The 23,320-nt window shown below is 35.8% G+C and overlaps 1 protein-coding gene and 1 long non-coding RNA gene across 6 annotated transcripts in view; both read right to left on the bottom strand.

The window, feature by feature from the left end:
- pcdh7b (protocadherin 7b) overlaps positions 1 to 23,320 on the bottom strand; it is a 251,783-nt gene that overhangs the window by 39,433 nt on the left and 189,030 nt on the right. The window lies entirely within an intron of this gene.
- On the bottom strand, positions 13,904 to 21,693 carry LOC141375449 (uncharacterized). The gene is made up of 2 exons (XR_012383508.1): positions 17,877 to 21,693; positions 13,904 to 14,873 (listed from the first exon to the last, which is right to left on the bottom strand). It is a non-coding gene; the product is annotated as an uncharacterized lncRNA (long non-coding RNA).

Here is a 23,320-nt window from a genome sequence, read left to right as displayed (position 1 = left end):
GTCGCCGGGCGCCGCCGACAGCCGCCGACTTGCGGCGCCGGTGTGTGTATCCTGATAGAAACCTATGTTTAGAATTCTAAAATACATGGCGCTGCGTGGCGCTGCGCGGCGCGCCGCCAAGCGGCGCTTCTGGTGTGCGACCTGCTTTATATTTCATGCATACTAATGATTTGTATGGAGGTAAATTGGCTTCCGGTTTGGCTAAATATGACTTAATTGTATCAAATCCTTGGAAAGAGATTAGTGGGTAAATCTGATCAACATATTCAGGGTCGGATTAACATAGTAAGGTCTATGAGGCCCTACTATGTGCAGAGGAGGTACTTGATTGGCTGGAGAATTAATCTGGGTGATGATGTCAGGAATATCTCTTTGTGTTGGCTTTTGTGTGTTGATACTGTCAAGTGTTTTGGTGGACTTAACAGTTGGTGTGTTAAACTGGGGATACGGACTGTAGCCGATTCAGAGTTTTTAATAGCGTATTTTTAGCAGTAGCAGTAGTAGTAGTAGTAGTAGTAGTAAAAAACTGTGCGATCACACCAAAAGTGGCGAGAGCATTAAAATTTGGTACATTGACCTCGTATTTAAAGGGGCTGTTGCAGCAAATCAGTTACATTCTTGAATAAAAACATGCTTTCTATTGTGGAAAATGTTGTTGATAAATTCATTTATAGTTTCAAATTATAGTTTTTTATGTGATTCCCGCTTTTTTAGCAAAAAAAAAATAAAAATAAAAAATAACATTAATGCACATCACTATCCTACTAGTACTACTTGTTTTTATGTATGTACCTGTAAGAAAACATTGTAAATAATAGGAAATGCAGTGACCGCAATAGTCAAACCCTAGGGAACAACTGTGGTCGGAACCACAGTTCACAGCGACTATGTTCTCTGGACTTCTCTCAAGCGTCTACATTTCTATTGGTTGCCGCCAAATTGCATCCTAGCTCATTACCATAAAGTTTACTTGATATCAACTATACTCAATGCCCACACCAGCAAACATGCATCAAGCAGATCCGCTCCAGGTCACGGATTTCATAAAAAACAATTAATGACTTCCGGCTACTTTAATGCTCTCGCCGCTTTTGGTGTAAATGCACAGTTAAAAAATAGGCCTATCCAAAACTCAATATATTGGTTGAATCATTGTTATTTTAGTATTATTGACATATTAGAGCGCTGTTTTTTTTATTTATTTATTTATTTTTTTATTTTTTTTTTATTTATTTATTTATTTATTATTATTATTATTATTATTATTATTATTATTATTATTATTATTATTATTATTATTATTATTATTATTATTACTATTATTATTATTATTATTATTATTATTATTATTATTATTATTATTATTTAACTGTGCACATATTTAGATAATTTAATAATAAATAATTTAGTTCACTACTACTACTGCTACTTTACTACTACTTATTTACTACTACTACTACTAATACTACTACTAACACTACTTTTACTTTTATTACTACTACTGTATGTTATTACTATTTTCCTTTTGTATTGCTCTTTACTGTGGCTTAACCTTCCAACTAAAAATTTCATAGGGAAAAACCTTCATGTTTTTGTTTTTTTTTTATTGTTCAAAGAATAATAATAAAAACAAAACAAAAAAAAACACTTCATGTGCCATCTGAAACTTTCTCCTAAAATGAGCAATTTTTCCCCAGACTCGTACGTACTGTATATGTTCAGTTATTTTAATTGCAAATTTCAAAAACAATTACAAGAACCTATTCCTTTTCCATAAAAGTGAAATTACTAAACCTACACACACGAACTTCAGAAAAATGCTCATTTTAGTTTAGGAAAAAAAAAAAATCAGACACCAATTTTAATTTATTGTTATTTATTTATTTTATTTATTTATTTTTTTTTTTGCATCGCAACTCTTCCACTGCTCTTGACATGCTACTGTATTTCATAAACAAATAATCTGCTTAAAATACAAAATTGAATTAAAGAATAAAATAAACATTTAAAATATATTAAATAAAAATATTAAATTAAATTAAATTTAAAAAAAAAAAAATGTTACTTAATTTTATTTAAACATGTTTCAGTGAATTTTTACACTTTTTTGTAAAACAAACATATTTCACTCACAGTTGTTTCTGCATTTTCAGCTAACTTAAAATTATATGAATATTGATATTAATAAAATATTTACTTTTTTTTTTTTTTTTTGGCCTAGACCCTTATTAAGTCCCTTCCAGCTGCAACCTAGTAATGAGAAACATCCATACATTCATTCATATATATATATATATATATATATATATATATATATATATATATATATATATATATATATATATATATATATATATATATATATATATATATATATATATATATATATATATATATATATATATAGTTGCTCGTTGGTCATTCTGTAGCTATTAAATGCACAGTTATAAGCACTGCTGTTTTCCTATGAGGGAAATGTTAGATGGTATGAATGTATGCAATGTAAGCATTACAAACTGGCTTTTGTTTTTCTGGGAATCAGTATAGGATTAAAGAAAAAAAAATGCAAATTACACAGCAGACTGAATATGTGAATCTGAATTGCTAATTCAATTTCTTGTTTCTTTATCAGAAAGAGGCGTAAAAAAAGCTTTCTCTCATTCATGTCTTGCTGATTGTATGGAAAACATGTCGCCTTGTCCTTGAAAACTCCTCATAGTTTCGACTCTGTCTCTTACTTTCTCTAACACCATGGATCACTCCCACACTCCCTCCTAATTTAAACAGCAATGCATCATGGGTATTACATCCAGCTTCGATCAATGATGGCTACAAATATCCCAGCAGCTCCTTTTCCCAGGAAATGGCCTGACCATTCGTAGTGTGAAGCGAACGAGTTACTTTTTGTTACCAGCGAAAGAGAGAAGGAGAGAGATGAGGTTGAAGGGTAATTTCCTTGCATGGTACTGTACTTGTTTGGTGGCTAACAGGTGCCACAGAAGGGAATCAGATTGGTTTAACTTTTTAATACACATTCCTGATTAGAATAAAAAAATAAATAATAATAAATAAATAAATAAACAAACAAATAATAAAACAAATACATATTGATAATAATAATAATAATAATAATAATAATAATAATAATAATAATAATAATAATAATAATAATAATGATAATAATAATTATTATGATGACAACAATTATTATTATTATTATTATTATTATTATTATTATTATTATTATTATTATTATATAAAAAAACGTGGTGATGACCATCTGACAAGCTAATTCAGCTAAAAATAATGCTTAAAATGTCACTAAAATGCAGTATATAAATCTCATAATTAAACAAAAAATGAGGCGTGTAATAAAGGTTGTAAATAGACATATAATCACGTCTGATCAATGCTTGACATTAACTTTTTTGATCACCAGCCCAGGTAGCGAGTAGATTTCCAACATTACTAGCCACTCGCCATTTTCACTAGCCTCAATTTTATTGTTGGGAAAATATATTTTATACACATGAATATGACAACCTAAAATGACTTGATTTAGATTTTGCATTATCTCATTCTTATTCATTTTACTTTTTTTGTGTCGTGTCTGAACTTACTCAATAACCATGAGCAAATAAGTTATGGTTTCACTGTATTACAATTAGTTTTTATTTCACATAATTTTCACAGCTCAAAATAAAAGATTTACCAATTTTATTTCTGACCACACCAAACATAAACAATTGATTATTTCTTAGCCACAAAACAATCAAAATATCGCTGTATACCATGTGTTTATTTACCAAAACATACTGTATGCACAGTAATCTGTCCAAGCTAAAGTTCCCAGATCACCAGTTAACTACACATAAATGGGGAGTCAATCTCCCATTAAAGCAATGTTATTGTAAAAAAAAAAAAAAAAAAAAAAATATATATATATATATATATATATATATATATATATATATATATATATATATATATATATATATATATATATATATATATACTTAAACCATTTTAACGCAAAAGAAAGCAGTAAAAAAAAATAAATAAATTAAAAAAAATACCGTGTGATAATTAAAGGATGCTCACACACAAGCGGTTAACATTAGACCCATAAATAATCTGTTTAAATAATGTTTAAAGTGAAAGCAACCTGTGCTGCTAACAAAAAAGATAAATCTGGAACGCTTGAAAGCAGCAAGACTGTGGGTGCATGTTCATCACTTTTTGTCTAGTCTATTTGAAAGAGAACCGATCACATCAGTTGTGTTTTTTGACACAGTTGCTTCACGCAAGGTCGTGCCCTTTACCTTAGCTTGCATATTGGACCATCCCTATTGTCGAACCCTTGTTTTAAGAATAAATATCCAGGAAATTATTTTTAACCAGCCAAAGTGTCTAGTGGGAATGCCTGTCTTACACGCCATGGCTGAAATCTATCCACAAATAGCGGGTTGGCTGGTGTTTATGTCAAGCCCTGCGTTTGATTTTGAGTCTTGTTGACTTCAAATTCATCTGTGATTTAATCATATATGTGGCTTTACCCTCTATTGAATCAGCCTCATAGTTACTTTGGCAGAGACTAACTCTAAATATTCAAAGAGCTGACCCTGAGGGTCATTTTGTGAATGTCTCCTCATCCAAAACAGCCACGTTTCGGCCAGTGCAAAGGTGACACGGATGTAATCCTACAGTCCTGCTTTCTTCAATACATCTGCTCTCTGTTGACTGAGGCCAGTGCCCCGGCGAACCTGCAGATCCCACAAAGACGCCACAAACACTTCCCCTAAAAAAGTCAATATTTGTCTGCTACTGCCGGTGAATACTTTATAAATTTACTCTCTCTCGCCTAAATACCATCCTTTCTGGATCGCACCACAACACGGAGCATTTCCCCTTTATTGTCAGACTGAGGAAGGCCAGTGACTCTCATCCGCCAACAGGAGAAGCTATTTCTGTCTCAGCTGCGGCGCTCTGCATCTGTCTGCGAGAATATATCAGCATTGCCCCTCTTTTTATGGAGAGCAAATGAAATGAAATTACTTTCATCTGTAAACTGTTTCCGTCTATGGCTTGCCGTAGTCGGGGGTGAAATTGCATTTCTCTCTCCCTCACCCCTTCTCTCACTTTCTCGCTTTTATTTTTTTATTCATTTATATATTTTTTTCTTTCTCTCCCACCATCCAACCGTTTCTCTTTGGGTAATAGCGCTTTGATGGAAAAGCTCCGTGAGAAGGCTCAGACGGCGGACTAAGCATGGCGAGATCATGAATGTGGCGACGCTTATTGTTTTTATTGATCTATATAACTCATGGAGAGCGTGTGATCTCATCACCTTAGCATTCATCACGGTGTGTTATTGATCAGCTGACATTATTGGCTAAAATGTGCAAGCCAGGGTTCAAATAAGACGATGGAGCAGGTGTAAGCCAATCACGGCCATTTGCGGACTGATCATAGGTGTAGTGCCTTACACAATCAATGGGAATACGCATGTTGGAGGTCAGAGAGCGTGTGAATGTGAGCACAGGTTTGGAGTTTGACTGGTTCCATGCAACTTTATTTCCTGTAACGTTTGTGATGTCATGACCTGACATACTGTAAACCAAATCAAACTGTCTGGGTTTAGACACCACAATAGTAGCTTGATTATAATGTGATCCATTTATTGTAAACAATGGCCATTAGGGCGCAATTGTTTTATCTTGTATCGTGTCTTGTAGACATCATCCAACCGCATTGGGTAAGATGATTCAATAGCATGACAGATACACGTTATTTATTTATAATTTTCCCCTTCACAATTGGTTCCGACATAAAGTTGACCAACAGCATAGATATATACACTACATATTGCATACGGACCCTGAGTATGCATAAATACTGACGCTACATTTGCACAGCGCTCCCAGAACAAAAGTCAACCTCACTTATCAAGACTGAAGCCAATCTGAAGATGCTGGACTTTTGCACTGCAAACAGGTGTAGTTATGAGCAAACAAAACAAAGCATAAATGCAGAACATCATAGGTAAGAATTAGTTTTTTTTTTTTTTTTTTTTTTTTTTTTAAGTTTGTGTATGCTGCGATCTTTTGTGCTCAACAGGTAACATTATTGATAATAATACAGTGACTTACTTCACTGACCATAAGGCAAAGTAGCACTAACTTGCACAAAATTCTAGGCTTATGCTAGTTTGTTGAATAAAATCAGCAAACAATGTAAATGAAATATGACCGCAAGATGCTGCAGTGCAGAAATGGGTATTATTGTCGTCTATGTTACGGTTAGTTTTTCAAGTAACATTGTAACAAGTAACAATGCACGTGTCTCAATGTGTATATTGTCCACTCCAAACTATTGAATATTGCAAATGTTATACATCATTTAGATCAGAAAGGTGGATGTGTACACTGAGATGCAGGAATACTGATGGTTCACATGAGCTGTTTATAACAGAGATTCATTCACAAATTAATCGCTCCCTGTGTTGAAATGAGAAGTGAAAGCAGTAGTGTTTCAGGACATATGGATTAGATCAAGTATAACGGGGAGGGAGGATAATACATTTCCATGCACACAAACACACGCTCTTTGTTCATCAATATAGAAAAGTGATGTACAATTTTCGTAATTAAAAAAATATATATATTTGCACACTAATCATCAAGAAAACTCCCAATCTCCGGATGGCCAGTCCTTCATTACACCTTGGTCTAGGATTCATTTTAAAGGAGTGCTACCCTGTACTAAAATGATGACTCTTTTGACGCATTGCTTCCAACAGACAATAATGTCATAGGGGATATCTAATGTAAAAATCTATGGATCAACAGAAGCACTTTTTATTCTAATATTGCAGAGCAAAAGAGTAATTGTGCTGATGTTTAAAAAATCCTTGATGTCCTCTTAAAACTTTCAGGGTTACAGCGGCTGATTTTAATTTCAGTTGTTTTTATCTCTGCTTTTGTTGTGTTATATTCTTAACACTTTGGTCAAGGGTTTCTTTCTTTCTTTCTTTCTTTCTTTCTTTCTTTCTTTCTTTCTTTCTTTCTTTCTTTCCTTCTTTCTTTCTTTCTTAAATTGTGCATTTCATTAACATTATTTAAACAAGAATGCCAATAAGGTAAGACAAATGAAGTGAAGTTTATTTATAAACTAATTTTGAGAGGATCATGTGTTTATGATTGATCACAGCTGGTGCTGCATTAGCTAACATGATTCTCCAATCAGATGATTCCTAACTCACTATAAATAACCATAGTCTCTTACTTCAGTTGTCTTCGTCTTGAATAATCTCCTCTTTCACCCCTACTTCTCCACCTTTTCCTTAATGGGTCAGCATGGTGGCCCAGTGGTAAGCACTGTCGCCTCACAGCAATAATATCACTGGTTCAAATCCTTAACAGGCCAGCTGTCACTTCTGTGCAGTGTTTACATGTTCTCCCTGTGATTGCGTGGGTTGCCCCCGGTTTCTCCGGTTTCCTCCGACAGTTCAAAAACATGCGTCATAAGTGTATTGATCAATCTAAATTAGCACTACAGTCGAGCTCTTAACCTGCAGTTTATCTCTTTAAAGCAATTTATATTTTGTCATCAACTCTAAATAAGCGGGAGAGGAGTCTCGAGACCTGTCTGGGCTCAAACATAAAATTCAAAATACAGCTTAATTATATTTATCTATTCTTGATTTTAGAAGGATTAAACAAGGGTAAAGAAAATAAAACAAAAATAGTGAGGAAGAGCATCACTGTTTTTACAGTGTAGTTTTTTCCTGTTTAAAGGTTAAAACACTTATATATTTTTATATATATATATATATATATATATATATATATATATATATATATATATATATATATATATATTTATTTTTTTTTTAATATACTTAAAAAAACAAAATTAATTGAATTTGAAAAATTTGTAAGGTATAGGTTCATGAAGAAAAGAACAAGTACGAGTTATTCTTATGCTTAAAAGCAATGATTGCACGAGTGTATATTGGGCGTAAGCTAAACATAGATTGTTTTGTGTTTATTTTTTAACTAGAACATAAACCTCATTGTTGTATTTCTCATAACATCAAATTAAGTCGTAAAATATGATGCAATTTTCTGAATGCAGATTGTGTTCTTTTGAAAACCGTTGCATACTCCAATACTAGGAATCTGATTTATGCAGTGTGACTCCTGTATAAATCTAAAGTCCTTTCAATTCCAGCACTGTGCGTTAGACTTCTCCTCACAGGGAAAAAAGTCAGATGACTCCGGGACCCCCACTAAGATTGATTCATTCCTCCCTCCTTCCCACCGCATGTGTGCTCCAATCAGCAATATTTCACACTGACAGAAGGACCCCACAGCGGGCATCCACCAAGATGCCTGACTTTCTCCTCATATATTAAATTATTTCATTGGCTAAAAAAGATATTACCACACATAACTCCCTATAAGTATTTTTTTAAGCTCACAGAAGAACAAAAGTGAGTCTGAGATGTAAAACCTATCAAGCGCAATAATGGAGCCGGTTTTGTCTGTTTATTTATTTATAAGGACCTGTTAAGCCCCCTGAATTAGACTGCTGTCTACTGCTCCTGAGGTAATGGCTTGAGCGTCAGCAAATAGTGTCGGCCTCATAACGAATGAGGAAATATCTGGCGAGCGCCAACAATTACAGTCTGTCCCGCCAGAACACAGCGTCTCCTCTATACCTCAAACATGTTTCTTCAACACCAAAATAGCAGATTATACAAATGTTGAGGTATTTTTAAAGTAAAATAAAGACTAACAATATGAAATACCAACAACAATGAAATCTGTGGAGAATATCATTGACAAATACATTATATTTCCATGTGCAATAGCATTTAAACACCCTAAAAACATTTGTAAACAAATGTGCTCACATATGTTGGTAACGCTTTATTTTGATGGTACATTGGAGTATTAGTAGACTGTCTGCTCAATATTTGATGATACTGCTCCTTCAACAGACATTTAACTGACTATAAGAAACTTTGCAAGTTTACACTAACCCTAACCCCAACCTAACATTGTACTTATAATCTAATGAGAATTAGTTGGCATGTAGAAGCAATGTAACTAGAATTCTATAAACGGACCATCAAAATAAAGTGTGACCCTTATTTATATCCAAATGCACAGCTTGGACTGAGTCAGTTTGCCTAATAGATGGAACAGTGTCTGTCTTGTGACGTGGATCACTTGGCTATGAGTTATGTGAAACACTCTAAGACAAAAAAAAAAAAAAAAGTTTAAATTCAAACTCTAAAATGTGACAGACACTTCAATAAGTGTGGTTTTGCATCAGGTTATCTATTTTAAGGTTTAAAGTATGGTTTGATGTGTAACAATTAATGCACTCTCTTGTAGCGAAAATGCAGTGAAACATGCCAGTGTATAAGTACACCAGTATAAAGAAAAATGCATTTCAAGTTTTGCAAATACAGCCATAGTCAAGTAGTCAAAAAAATAAAATAAAATAAATAAATAAATAAAAAAACAGTCATAGTCAAAAATAAATATATATAAAAATAATAATAATACATTAGTATTACATAATATAACATAATATACCATATAATCACAAACCAAAACATAAAAACATAAATAAGTGAATGAAAAAGTAAATAAAAAAAAATTAAAAAATTAAAAAATTAAAAAATAAAAAATAAAAAAAAATAAAAATAAATAAATAAATAAATAAAATAATGCTTTTTTTTTATAAAACATTTGATAAGAAAAGTTCAAAATGTACTGGGAGCAACGTATTTTAGGTTTTGCAAAGACATAGCCGTAATCACGTACCTAAAAATGTTTCCCTCTTGTGGACCTACTCTTTTGTGGTGCATACTAAAGTACAGTGATCCCTCAAAATAACGCACTTCAGTTTTGGCGGCCTAGCAGTTTTACAGCGAATTGTGTTCTGCGCACTGATTGGCTGTAGGCCATTGTCAGTCAATCTCCTCCGTGCTGTGTCTCTGGTGTGAAACAGAATGCGTTCAGCTTGTCAAATTTACATACATCTTCGATTGCTAGCAGTGTTACTCTGAAATGCTGGACCGTATGTTTACAAGTTTTCTCCCCACAATATTGACGGACTGTTCTACACCATCAAAGGCAGGAGAAGATGCTAACCATCGCACAAAAAGTTGAAATTCTGGACATGCTAAAGGGAGGTGGAAGTTACTCGAATAGGGCACATCAAATGGTTTTGATCTTTGGTTTCGTACTATAATAGTGGACTTATTTATCAATGAAGGTTTGAACGTTTAGAGTGTTTAAACAAGAGAGAAAACTGTAAACATGTCAATGCCTGTTTGAGGAAAGCTTATAAAGTGTGTGGAGAGGGGTTTTACAGCTTTAAAAAATCTATAATAATCATAAAAAATACAGCGGTCTACTTTGCAGATTTCACCTATTGTGGGTTATTGTTTTAGAACAAAACTCCCATAAATAACAAGGGACCACTGTTCTGCAAAATGTACAAGGACCAGCGTAGTTGAGGTTATGTAAATACATAGCCATGATCACATACCTACAAAAATAATGCCCCCTTGTAGATTCACAAGACAAGTACTGAGAAATGTACCGGGAGCAACATACCGTCACCTTGGATTTATAAGGTTCTATATGCGGTCTAAATAACTTTCCTTCAAATTAATAATATAAGTTATTAATTACAATTAATAAATAAGTTGTCATTTAATAAGAATATGTCAATAACTCAATTTTGACAAAAATGTCACAAAGAATCTAATGCTGTTTACACAAGACTCGGAATCCACGGATAAATCAGCCGCATGAACATTTGAGGTAACTCGCTTCATTCGCGCGTCAAACCCCGCTTCATTCGTGTGTCAAATTCACTTCAGAACAGACGCAGATTCACGTGATGGGCAGGGCTTCTGTCTGCCCAGTGACTCTAGCTTCATAGCTAAAGGGATAACATGGATTTTATGAAGAAAATAACAGTGTTTATGTGCTTTATGAAGGATGATAAACAGCAATGATACGTTTAGAGCCGTGTCTGAGTCCACTACATCCTTTCAGAGGTGCATCCAGCTCTTTAAGCTCATAAACTCCTCCAGAAACTTAACCTGGCTAATGGAGGTTTTCAGCGGTGCTTCTGACTGAGCCCAGCCCAGTTTGATGAACTTCTTGTCGGTGTCTGCTGGGGGATTTCCCCTGGGACACTGACAACAGGCGATACGTCACAATCACGCCCCCACAAGAGCAAGCTCCTGATTGGTTAACGCGGCGCGAATGTCCGCTGAAGTTCAGATTTTCGAACGTGAGTGATTCGTCAAACGCGCAAAACGCTCAATTCGCACCACGCCATTCGTGCCATGCACACCGTGCAATTCTTGTCATTCGCGCCACGCCATTCGTGCGTATCGCGCCGCATGATGTCTATTCGCGCGTTTGCATTGACTTATCATGTACATCACTCGCGCTTGACGCGCGTTCCGCGTCTGTTGTGAACGCAGCATTATATGTTAAGTTATGCAAAGATGTAGCCACTATCGCATACTTACAAAATGAATGCCCCCTTGTGGACGTTTTATAAGTAAAGTATTGCTAATATTACCAGGAGCAACATATTTCAGGTTATACAAAGCATAGTCATAATCATGTACCTACATAAATAATGCCCCCTTTGTGGCCATTTCATGAGAAAATAACTGTGAAATGTACCTAGAGCAACATATTCGGGTTATGGAAAGATGTAGTCATAATAACGTACTTTCAAAATGAATGCCCCCTTATTGAAGTTTCATAAGGAAAGTACTGCTAAATGTACCTAGAGCAACATATTTGGATTTATGCAAAGACAAAATCATAATTATGTATGAATAAAAAATATTGCCCCCTTGTGGATGTTTCATAAGAAATGTGGCACAAAGTGTAATACAGGTTCTGCAAAAACTCAGCCAAAATTCAGCATTAAGAATGAGCTTGGTTTGCCCTTCCCACTTTCCCTCTCTTCTTTTGTCAAGTGGTCTTGCGGCCAAACCTCCCGCACTCTCCCTTCTGCTCCTTTCTTTCATCTCACTCTTCTGTTACTCTCTCTCTTGCTGCGCAGAAACCCAGCATTACTATCCCTGTTCAGTTGATTGACTCCATTTTGTGGCAGACGCCTAGTGCATCGCCCTCCCCTTTAGATAATACCTTATCACGCAACAGTTAGCTTGTAGCTCCCCTGCTGCAAGCAAGCAAAGGAATGGAGGGGGGTTTAGCTCAGGCCACACTCTGAATACTAATGCATTCATTTTTCTTTTTATTCAATGTAATTCAGGGTCTAACCACCCCCACCGCCACCACCACCACCAATCTTTCCTTTCTGCCCCATGAATACTTCATCAGCTCTAACTGACTGTGCATGCTGACAAAGAGCCCTAAGAGCCCGGAGTTTGACTAGGGTGAGTCTCTGTCTCTGACGCTCTCTCTCTCACGCGCGTTGCACTTTCACCTCTCTCCCCATAGAATGAAATGAATTGGAATTAACAGGTCTGTCTCAAGCAATAAGTTTGACTAAGTAATTCCGAGAGCAATCGGGTGAATTAGCATTAGGAGAGAAGTGACATGGAAGGATACCGTCTGACACGCAGTGCACTAAATCGTGTACAGACCCAGAGGGAAATGAACCTCTTTTTGTTGCTAGCATTAGCATTGGATGAGCAGAGAATCCTGGAAGTTTACGGGTGGCCTGGAAGGTCGGAAAGACATTTTGGACATGATTGCACTTAGTGTCATGCATGTACAGTGAAGTGTCAGATTTTTAAATAGCCAGATTCCTGTCAGAAAAAAAAAAAATAAATAAAATTAAAAAATAAAAAATCTAAAAATGTTCAAAAGGTGTACATTTATTGGGGATGCAACAGATTGTCACTAAGGCATTATCATTATTTTGACAAATATGTGCCATATTTAACCCTTAAACATTCATAGTAGTACCTAGGGTAGCAATTATAGCTTTAAGCCAGGGCTTCTCAAATCTTGCCCTGGGGTGCCAATGCACTGCAGAGTTTTGCTAAAACCCTGCTCAAACTCAACTACCTGGAATTTCCTAATGATCAAGAAGACATTGACCACCATGCTTAGGTGTGTTTGATTAGAGTTAGAGCTAAACTCTGCAAGAAAGTGAATCCCGTGAGCAAGGGTAATAAAATGCACTTTAAAATAAAGATGAACTCACATCTAGGTGGTTGTTATTAAAGATTAAACCCAAACAGGACTATTGTGTGAATCAAATGAGTCTTGTTTTACCATGACACTTTAAAGTTGAAGTTGAAATATTGTCCTTGCTTCAACGAGGAAAACTGTTAATAACAAACATCTGGATTTACATTATTTTACACAAAATATTGATATGAGTTTAAATATATTGTATTACTGTAGCTCAACAAATTCAAGGCCTCCGTAAAGGGAAATAGTTCCTAGCAAGCACATTGTGCTAACTTAAATTACACAGATGAGTCTTTGTTTTCAGATTTTACCTCTTAATGTAGGGAATAACAAACAGCTGGTAATGTGATTGATCATTCAAAACAAAATATTCCAGAGAGATTTGTAAAAGGGGTAGACAGGGTATCAAATTGTTCTGTTAAGGAAACTGCCCTTGTGACATGGAATTGTACTTTAAATAGGCATGGGACGGTTACCATTTTCAAGCTATTTCGGGATTAAAAAAAAAAATATATATATATATATATATACATATATATATACATATATATATATATATATATATATATATATATATATATATATATATATATATATATATATATATATATATATATATATATATATACACATACATATGTGGTTTTAAAACCGCCAAAATTTCCTGCTACACTATAACTACATTTTTGTTGTTGTTTTTTTTTTTTTTTTTTTTTTTTTTTAGAACAACAGTATCTCCACTAGCATCCAAAGATGCTGTTTTAAATAGTAAAGAAATATTTGATTCATTTGAATTAATTAGCCTGACATGTTTACTATTCCAAAATATCCCAGACATTTAAAAAGAAAATATATTTAGAGCAGTAAATGACAATACCATGAAACTGTGATATTTTTATCATTCCGTCAGAATCTTATACTGGCCCATGCCTAACACTAAATGTACAGTTTTGCAAGAGAACAAAAACACAATTTAGTGTCTTGATGACAACATTTTTCAATCTTGTACATCTGAGGCAAATATACTAAACATAGCCCAAAACAGGGGCTATATTCTTCAGGGCAATACTAACAATGCATTCACATTTTATTTTGATGGTTAATTAGTTAAATTTAAGTTACACTGCATCTGCATGCTAAATAATCCTCATTAGATTATATGTAGGGGTTAGGGTTAGTGTACGTTGACATGTACTTGTAAAGTTACTTAAAGTCAGTTAAATGTCTGTTGAAGGAGCGGTATCAACATAGTAAGCCAGGAGTGTCCAAACTCTGTCCTGGAGGGCTGGTGTCCTGTATAGTTAAGCTCCAACTTTCTCCAACACACCTGCCTGGAAGTTTCAAGTATACAAAGAAAGAGCTTAATTAGCTGGATCAGGTGTGTTTAATTGGGGTAGGAACTAAAATATGCATGACACCGGCTCTCCGGTGTCCGAGTTTGGACACCACTGTATTAAGCAGACAGTTTACTAATACTCAAATGGACCATCAAAACAAAGTGTTACCAAATATTGAAGTTTTTATTGCTTTATTGTTTATTCTTTAAAGCAATCTACATATCCTGATAGCTTTTGTAAATAACTATACATTTACATATAGGAAGTGAAAGACATATGTTTAATACTCAAGAGACAAACTGTTTATCACTTAACCCTTAAAGACCGAGACAGCCGCCCGCGGCTAAAAATAAGTATTGCTCTTAAATGTTTAAAAACTTTTGATCCGCTGATCCGATTCATACAATTCAAAGATTGGCATAAAGAAGAGAATCTCAGCTTTCCAGTGCTGTATCACCTAACATTCGCGGACTTTCTTTTTTTTTTTTTTTTTTTTTTTTTTTTTTATTGAAAATACAAAATCCAAATACAACAAAATGGGATTCAACTTTACAACTTGTGTGTCATATATGGAAGGCTCAACACAAAATAATATACAAAGATACAAATGTAATATACAAAAAACATTCAAGTTAAATAAATCCAAGAGTGAAAGGAAAACGCAAAATTTAAATAAATAAATAAATAAAAATTAAGTACAACATATATATCAACTATGGCAAGTTATATACTACAAATAAATTGAACATTTTTAAGGCAATTTTTGTTTTCATTTTAACCAGGGCATCTAAAAATATTTTAAGTTCTTTTTTAAATACAATAAGTAATGGAGGTGTTTTGAAATCTGAAACAGTTGAGTGTGTCTCTTGTAAAAAAATGCATTGAGAACCATTACTTTTACAAAATAAGAACATTGCTTTACGTTTGACTTTATCTTGGATGCCCCTGACGTTAAGTGACATGAGAGAAATTTTGAACTTAACTGGAAACATAACAAAAATAGCAAAAGATGAAATAAAATAACAGAAATTTGTTCACAAAAGAGGAAATCTCAGAACGGGTGGTATAAACCCCAAACAGTTATAACCACAACAGAGCATACCTCCCAGCCTAGCGTTTCTTAACAGTCATATTTCAAACTGTCCTACCATAAAAGGACAACTACACAGTCATGCGGCGTCAATGCGCTTCCCTTCAATATACCCGAACGGTCCACGGTAGTAGGCTATCTTTCCTGCTTTTCGCGCCTGATCGATCAAAGGCCACAGCGCAGCGCGGGCCAGCCGGTCCTCCCTCGTCATATCCTCCGTGAAACGAACTCCGTGGTCGCGGCACACAGATGAATTTTTAGTAGACCTCCAAATTTCGTCCCTGTATTTACGCATTGTGAACTGCACAATCACTTGCCTGGGTTTACCTAACTCCTTCTTGCCAACTCGGTGCACTGTGTCAACAATGTCTTCTAATTTATGAATCAAATGCGGAGCAATTTCAGCGATCATGGCAATCGTTTCTTTACGAGCATCCTCCTCGGGCTTCTCTTTCATCCCGTTGATCCGGAGATTCCATCTCCTTTTGTATCGCTCTAGCTCTGACGTTCTGCTCGCCAGGTCTTTGTGTGATGTTGTTAGATATAGGAGTGATTTGCTCGCTTCTGCACATTTTTCTTTGCAATCTTTAATTTCAGCGGCATTGAATTCAACCGCCTTAGAAATCTCTGCCACCATGATACTGTTCTTTCGCATCTGATTCGCCATGTCTTCTAACTGTTCATTTTGTACGTCAAAACGAGCTGTCAGTGATGTTATGGCTTGCAAGAGAGTTGCGTTAGTGATGTCATCATCATGAGGTTTTAGCTTTTTTTTATCGTTGTCTTTGGTCGGGGTGAAATGGGATGCATCACGCCGTTTGTCTGTTTTAGCCGTCTGTACCTCCATTTCTGGATCTGAGGCCGCGTCCTTCACTGAAGTGATGTATATCTTTGGGTGGGTAGTCTGCTGTGAAGATTTCGGCATTTTGACGATGTTAAACACCCCTGTGGTGTTTAAATGTTGTTTTAGGTAGGTGAAGATGAAAATTTTTTGAATTCTAAAGATAAACTAGAAGTTTCGCTAGGCTGCTCGGTGAAAACGCATGCGTTCAGCCCGCCATCTTGTCCCCCTCCCCCACATTCGCGGACTTTCAGAGGCTCCGGAATCAGTGCGGTTACGTCATCAAAATTTGACAACGCTGATTTGACAAAGAAACGCTCGTCACTAAGTCTCCGGACAAACCAGACATCATACATTGATGCATTGTCCCTCCTCCATGCCCAGATTGGTTCAAACTCGCTATATCACAACCAATAAGCATAGGTTTCGCTTTTGTTTGTGGATCAACAAGCTTTTTGAACAACACGGAATGAGAGTTAGGCATACATTTATGCGCGGCTATATAAAACGCAAAAAAAACATGTTTTGCATGAAATAATTTTCATACTAAGTACTTTTGCATGCACAGCAGCACAGAAACATGACAAAACAGTGACACAGCAAAGACGAACTGCTGCTCTTGCTGTTTTCAAAAGACGCAAATGAAGGTGCAGCTGTTTGTCTGCATTGCAGGCAACCATATCCAAATCCATATTCACAGACAACCATATCCATGCTGGCACATAAAACCTAAGGATGTTCCATATTGAATCTAGTTTAGTTATGTAACTATTTATGGTATAGTAAATATTTATATCTATTTTTTTACTGAGGATTTGCACCATGTTTATTTGGACTTTGACACATTATTTATTATTTTCTTATTTTTTTTTATTTGTTCATTGTAAGTGGTGTTGTTTATAGTAACTGAAAATATATTATTTGGAAAAAGTCAAATTTGCTTCACTGTTCTATTTTTTTGTAACATTTTTTTTTCTGTTTAGTTCATTCCCAGAACTTTTGGGCAAATACATTGTCAGTAAATAAATGCATTTTTTTCCCCCATAGAAAAACGCCTTGGAATAACATTGAAATAAATTGCTATAACTTGCTCAGGGAATTGTGGATGTAGACAAAATTTATTTTGGAAGTATAAAACATCATAGCATGTATTTCTAAAGAAAGAAAAACAAACTTCATAAGGTTTTGTTTGAAATAACTGGAAAATGCCACTTTTTTTAAAAATCGTTTCTGGAAAATTCTGGAATATTTTCTGTCTTTTCATATGTTTTTGGACCAAAAAATATTTTAGACTGGACCTTTGAATGATACAGATTGAAACTTCAGGTTCTCCTGTTTAAAATGATATATGACACTTGAGGCTGACTGCTAAAATAAAAATAAATCACAATCAAATTACCATTCACTTGAGGTAAATCCAAACTTTGGTCCGACTTTGGAGGTCTCAAAAGGGCAATTTGTCTCTGACTTGCCCAATTACTGTACTAAAGAACAAACAAATGTCAATACCCGATGAATAATTACTTTCATACAGACCTAATTAATCTTGCCAATTAAACCCAAGAGACGACGGAACTTTTTTATCTAACTCTGATCGCCACAATCTATACAACCTTTGTGACCATCACTCAAACGTTCGTGACTCTTGCCGCCAAAACAAAGCTGCTTTTCTCACAGCGCACACGCGCAAGCACACGCTGAGCCTAATTAATGCACAAAGGGTCCTTAGTAGCAGCCTGTTTCATAGCTGTGATTCACACGCACTGTCTTTGACTCATACACACACATACACTCGCTGGGGAGAAAAAGAGGAAACGGAAGATTGGAAGAGGCTCTCGTCTTTGTAACAGAGTGATAGACTCAATATCTAATATTCAAGGTCCTTAATGGGTCAGAAAAAAGCTACCTGGCAAAGTGTCTGAATGATACATTAGAGAAGGAGCTGAATTCTTCATGAATTCTCTAATACCATCTGGTCTGTGAGCAACGTGGTAAGAATGTTCTCTAATTAACGTTTCACAAAGTCACACTTTGACGGAAACTTCTTTCTGGCTGGCCCGATCGAATCAGAGTTTGAAATGCATCTTTGAATTGAGAATAGATGGAGCCCTGACCTCCTACATTGTCTGCACTGCAGTTGTGAGCAATGACGTAGTGCCACTGCGAGTCTGAGCCATTTCATTTGCTGCAGTGTGTGCGAGTCTATGTGGTGTGTGCGAAGGGGGCAAAAGGTGTGACTGCTTCTACCTGCTTAGTGGAGTTAACCGGTCACATTTTGTGAGTTTAACACTCTCTTACTCTGCTTTTTGTTACAGCAAATCTCTCTTCATTCATTGACTTTCTCCACGACTCATTTTGCTTTCATTCTCATGTCCCCTTTTTCTTTCTGTCCCTGCTCTGCTCTGTTGATCCTTAGCACTTTGTGTCGAGGCAGATTCAGCTGCTGGCGCACGGAACCGCTGCACATGGTTACCTTTCTGATTCGGTTTTCTATCCCCATGGTACCTCTATCTCTCTCTCTTTCTCTCTCCCGCTAACCTTCTTTCCACTCTCTCTGGCTATGTGAGCCAGTACGTGTTTCAGTCCTGCTTTCCACCCTTTTTTCTTTGTCCTTTCTCTCTTTTTTTTTCTTTCTCTCTCAGTCTCTTCTGCCGGTCTTTTCAGACGGCGCATGCTTCTCACACACAGCGGTCTGGAACAAAACGGACACCATTAACAAGGGAACACACCTATCCATCTGCGCACCAGAGCTGTCAGTCAAAAGGTTGAAAAATCGTGCGCTACAACTCTGTGATGTACTAGAAATAATAAAAGTCCCATATGAGCACAGATACAAAACAGTGCTCATCCATCACCAATTTAAATAGAGATACATTCATTTATTCATTCTTTTTCTTTTCAGCTTAGTCCCTTTTTTTAATCTGGGGTCGCCACAGCGGAATGAACAGCGGAATGAACTGCCATCTTATCCATCATATATTTTACACAGCGGATGCCCTTCCAGCCATAACCCATCACTGGGAAACAACCATACACTCTCATTCACACACATACACTACTGACAATTTAGCTTGCTCAATTAATCTATAAAGCATTTCTTTGGGCTAATTTTATGTCTATAACTAAAAACACAAAACATTCAAAAGTAGCAAGCGCATTACTTTACATGCTGTCATTAATCTGTATATTCAGCAAATTTAGCTCTAGGCTCAGAAAGTTCTCAAAATATAAATGTATCCTACTTTTTTTAAAGGAAAATTAAGGTGTATGTTATAAAGATGTTTGTTAAATGCAGAGCTTCTCTATATATAAAAAAATAATAAAAAAATAAATAAAATAAAAAAAAGGTGAAAAAAAAAAAACACCTGCAAGTTCTGACAGAGATCAAGCTAGGTAAGGAAAAGTAACTCAAAAGTAATTTCAAGAGTTCACACTTGGCTGATGATTGATAATAAAGCTTGTTTGGCATGCTGTCCCGGGAGAGAGCCCTGAGCTTACAAGATCATCAAGCCCTGGGCTCCCTCCCATTGCAGGGCGAGAGGGCCGTTTTAACTCAGGTAGATATCGTTGACTTACTCTCCTGCTTATTGTAGCTAATTGTCCTATATGGATGCTGAGAAGGTGTACTCTGAGCTTGGCTAAAATATTTTGGATTAATTGTTTAGGGTGCTTGTTTTTGAACTGTGGGAGAAAACCGGAGGACCGGGAGAAAACCCACACGAGCACGGGAAGAACGAGCAAAACTCCACACAGATATGTCACCTGATTTGGAAGGGAATTAACCAGGGGCATTCTTGCTGTAAGTTAACAGCGCTAATCATTGGCCACCGTGTCGCCCATTTGAAAGGAGGGAAAGAAGGTTTGGGTAAGGGGGTTTCTTCAAGACGAAGATTTTGAGATGAGTAAATTCTGGTTATTTATAGTGAGACAAGGATCATCTGATAGGATAATTAGTCATTAGCAAAAGTAGGAACAGCTGTGAACAATCAGAAGCATGTGATCCTCTAGAAATGTGTTTATAAATAAACGTCACATAACACATTACTTTCAATAAAAAGTAACTAGGTAATGCAATTATTTACTTTTGTGGGGGAGTAACTTGATATTGTAATGCACTTCTTTCAAAAGTAACTTTTCCCAACACTGTTCCTTACAATATTAAAATTGTGTTAATATGGTGACTAAAAGGGTGATTTACATTTGAATGTTTACAATACAATATACAATACAATAATAACCTGGAACAATTGACTTACTTAGTATCTGTATTCTGTGGGGTGGAAGTCAATGATTATAGCATCTTTAAATTTAAACACATTTAGTCATACCTGCCACCCTCCCATTTTATTATTTCTCCCGGAAAACTCTGGTAATTCTGACACCTCACCCCTGAACCTAACCCCCCTGGTGTCCCGGATTTTCAAGGACAAATTTTGGCAAGTACAGTATGCATATAGTAAAGGTTAAAACCAATTTGTAAAGTAAATAGTTTTTTAGTTTGGGGTGAGCTTTAAATATAAAAATGTGCACACAATAATAGTATATTCACTATTCACTGTACTAATAAATTACCAAGTAGACAACCAATTGATTGTGCATCTTTAACATTCAATGACTGGATATTTAGCTGCTTGCTGTGGAAGGAATAGTTATTGACTGCAGACAGTCATTGATTTAAAGAAAGAATAATGATAATGGCTATGAACCTAATTATTGTCATCACTGAAACACATGCCTAATAATTGTGTTTAATGCCTAAGGTAGTCTTCAGGGTAAGATTTTTTATTTTTTTTCCTGTTCTTTTTTCTCTCCAGATTCCACCGCAGCCCTTAGGGAACTGATCAACAGAGAATGCATCCTGCCTCCTGCCTAAACATTCCCCTAATGGCCCAAACACACACTCAAACACACCAACATTACAACCAAGGCATGGTCCTTTAATTAAAGATCAGGGGAGAGGTGATAGACGTCAAAGCCTGCTTACGAGGGGTCCTTCAGGTCTCTCAAACTCCCTGTGGAGGTCAAGCATTAAACTCTGGTGACACCTGAGTATACAGACAAAAGCTCAATCTAAACATCTCTGCTTCCTTTGTCTCGTGCCTTGTCAGAACAGCAGGAAATGAAATGTTGAAATAAAAACAGCAGAATATAGGGTTCCATTTCCTCGCGTTCACAGATTCCTCCTCACGCGCCTCGAATTTCACCTCATCCGTTTTATTTCTATCTCTAAAGTCGAGAGGAAGCAGAGCTAAAAAAGACAAAACAGCACCATACTCTCGCTGTAGACAACCAGTCAAAACCATTAAATATTAATTCCAAAGAGGATTGTGTTCTATTGTTGTGTGCTCTGTACAGAAAGCTGAGTGCCAATACTTTGTTCTCAAATTGCCAAGTATTTATCGGTTTTCCTAAAAAAAAGAGAAAAAAAGTGGAAGAAAAAAGGCAGATTACCAAAATCGGAGACCATTGTTGTCAGTAATCCCCTCTGTAATCCGTAGGTATTGATCGATGATCCCAGGGATGCTTGGAGGCAGAAAAAGAAGAGAGCAGCGTTCCTCTTCCTAACGGGAATGGTATTTAGACCAAAGTAGCCTTGTCAAGTTGAAAGAGAAAAGCTTTGAAATAAAAGGCCGTTTGCCATTCATCTATGGCCCATTCTCTCTTTGTTCAAGTCCATCCGCGCTCTAGGCTGTGCTGGTGGAAAAGCAGATTAGATACATGACTCTGAGGAATCAAAGTCTTTTGTTTGGACTGGCCATTCCCAAATACTTCACAGAGATCCGATCACCATCAGTGTCTTTTTAGGAATAGGTCGCTGTTTACATCGGCAAGTCACAAAGGCAGTGAGTGACATGGCTAATGGCACCAATATGTTGTCCTGTCTGCCCTTTAACCTAGGACACAGATGAACGTAATCGCTGACCGTAATGACAACTGCAGGTATACTGTCCGAAAGGAGAATAAAATCGATAAAGGCTGTGTGTCTTGTCCAGCTGCAGGAGCGGTCCGGCTTTGTGAAGCGCTCTATCCATGCTGCTAGTCCACTCAAAGAACACCTGTGCCCTGAGCTCCGCTAGCGCCATCAAAGACTTGATTTACTGACATCAGTCAATACCATTCATCGTTGCACTCACAATCTCTTCACCTTATGGTGTTTTCAATCTCTTAAAAAAAAAAAAAAAAAAAACTCTCGCCAGGTTTATATTTCAATGGCTCCTTTGAAGACTGTTATGGACACAAGCTGTTACAAACATCCAGACTTAAGATCTGGACAGTCTGCACAATGATTTCTTTTGCCTCTTGTCACAGCAATAATTTGTGCATGTGTGTTTAACATTGAACGGACTCAGTTAGACTCTTTCCTACATTTCAACAACAACAACAACAACAAAATATCAAAGTGATTGGAAAATGCAGAAAGAAAAAGAAGCTTAACCTTTTCCCAGAACTAAATTCAAGTAGTTGCACTTGATTTTGTTTTATTTTATTGTGTTTATTAATAATCTTTTGATTGCTTTTAACTAAACTGGTCCTGAGGTGAAAGTGTGAAGACACATTTTACACATGATTAAAGATAAACAGCTAATTAACAAGTCTTTTATTTTTGGTTTTATATTTATTTTCTTAAGCTTATTTATTTATTTATTTATTTATTTATTTATTTATTTATTTATTTATTTATTTATTTATTTATTTATTTATTTATTTATGTATTTATTTATTTTTATTTTTATTTTCTTGCTGAATATAAAGTTCTTACCAATTCAAAATTAAAACCTTTGTCACAGTGAAACATACACTCACCAGCCACTTTATTAGGTACACTTGGCAT

This window comes from Danio rerio, chromosome 7 (assembly GCF_049306965.1).
Source record: "Danio rerio strain Tuebingen ecotype United States chromosome 7, GRCz12tu, whole genome shotgun sequence".
Lineage (NCBI taxonomy): Eukaryota > Metazoa > Chordata > Actinopteri > Cypriniformes > Danionidae > Danio > Danio rerio.
The sequence above is the reverse complement of the archived record's forward strand: the minus strand, read 5'-3'. Positions and strand labels throughout refer to the sequence as shown.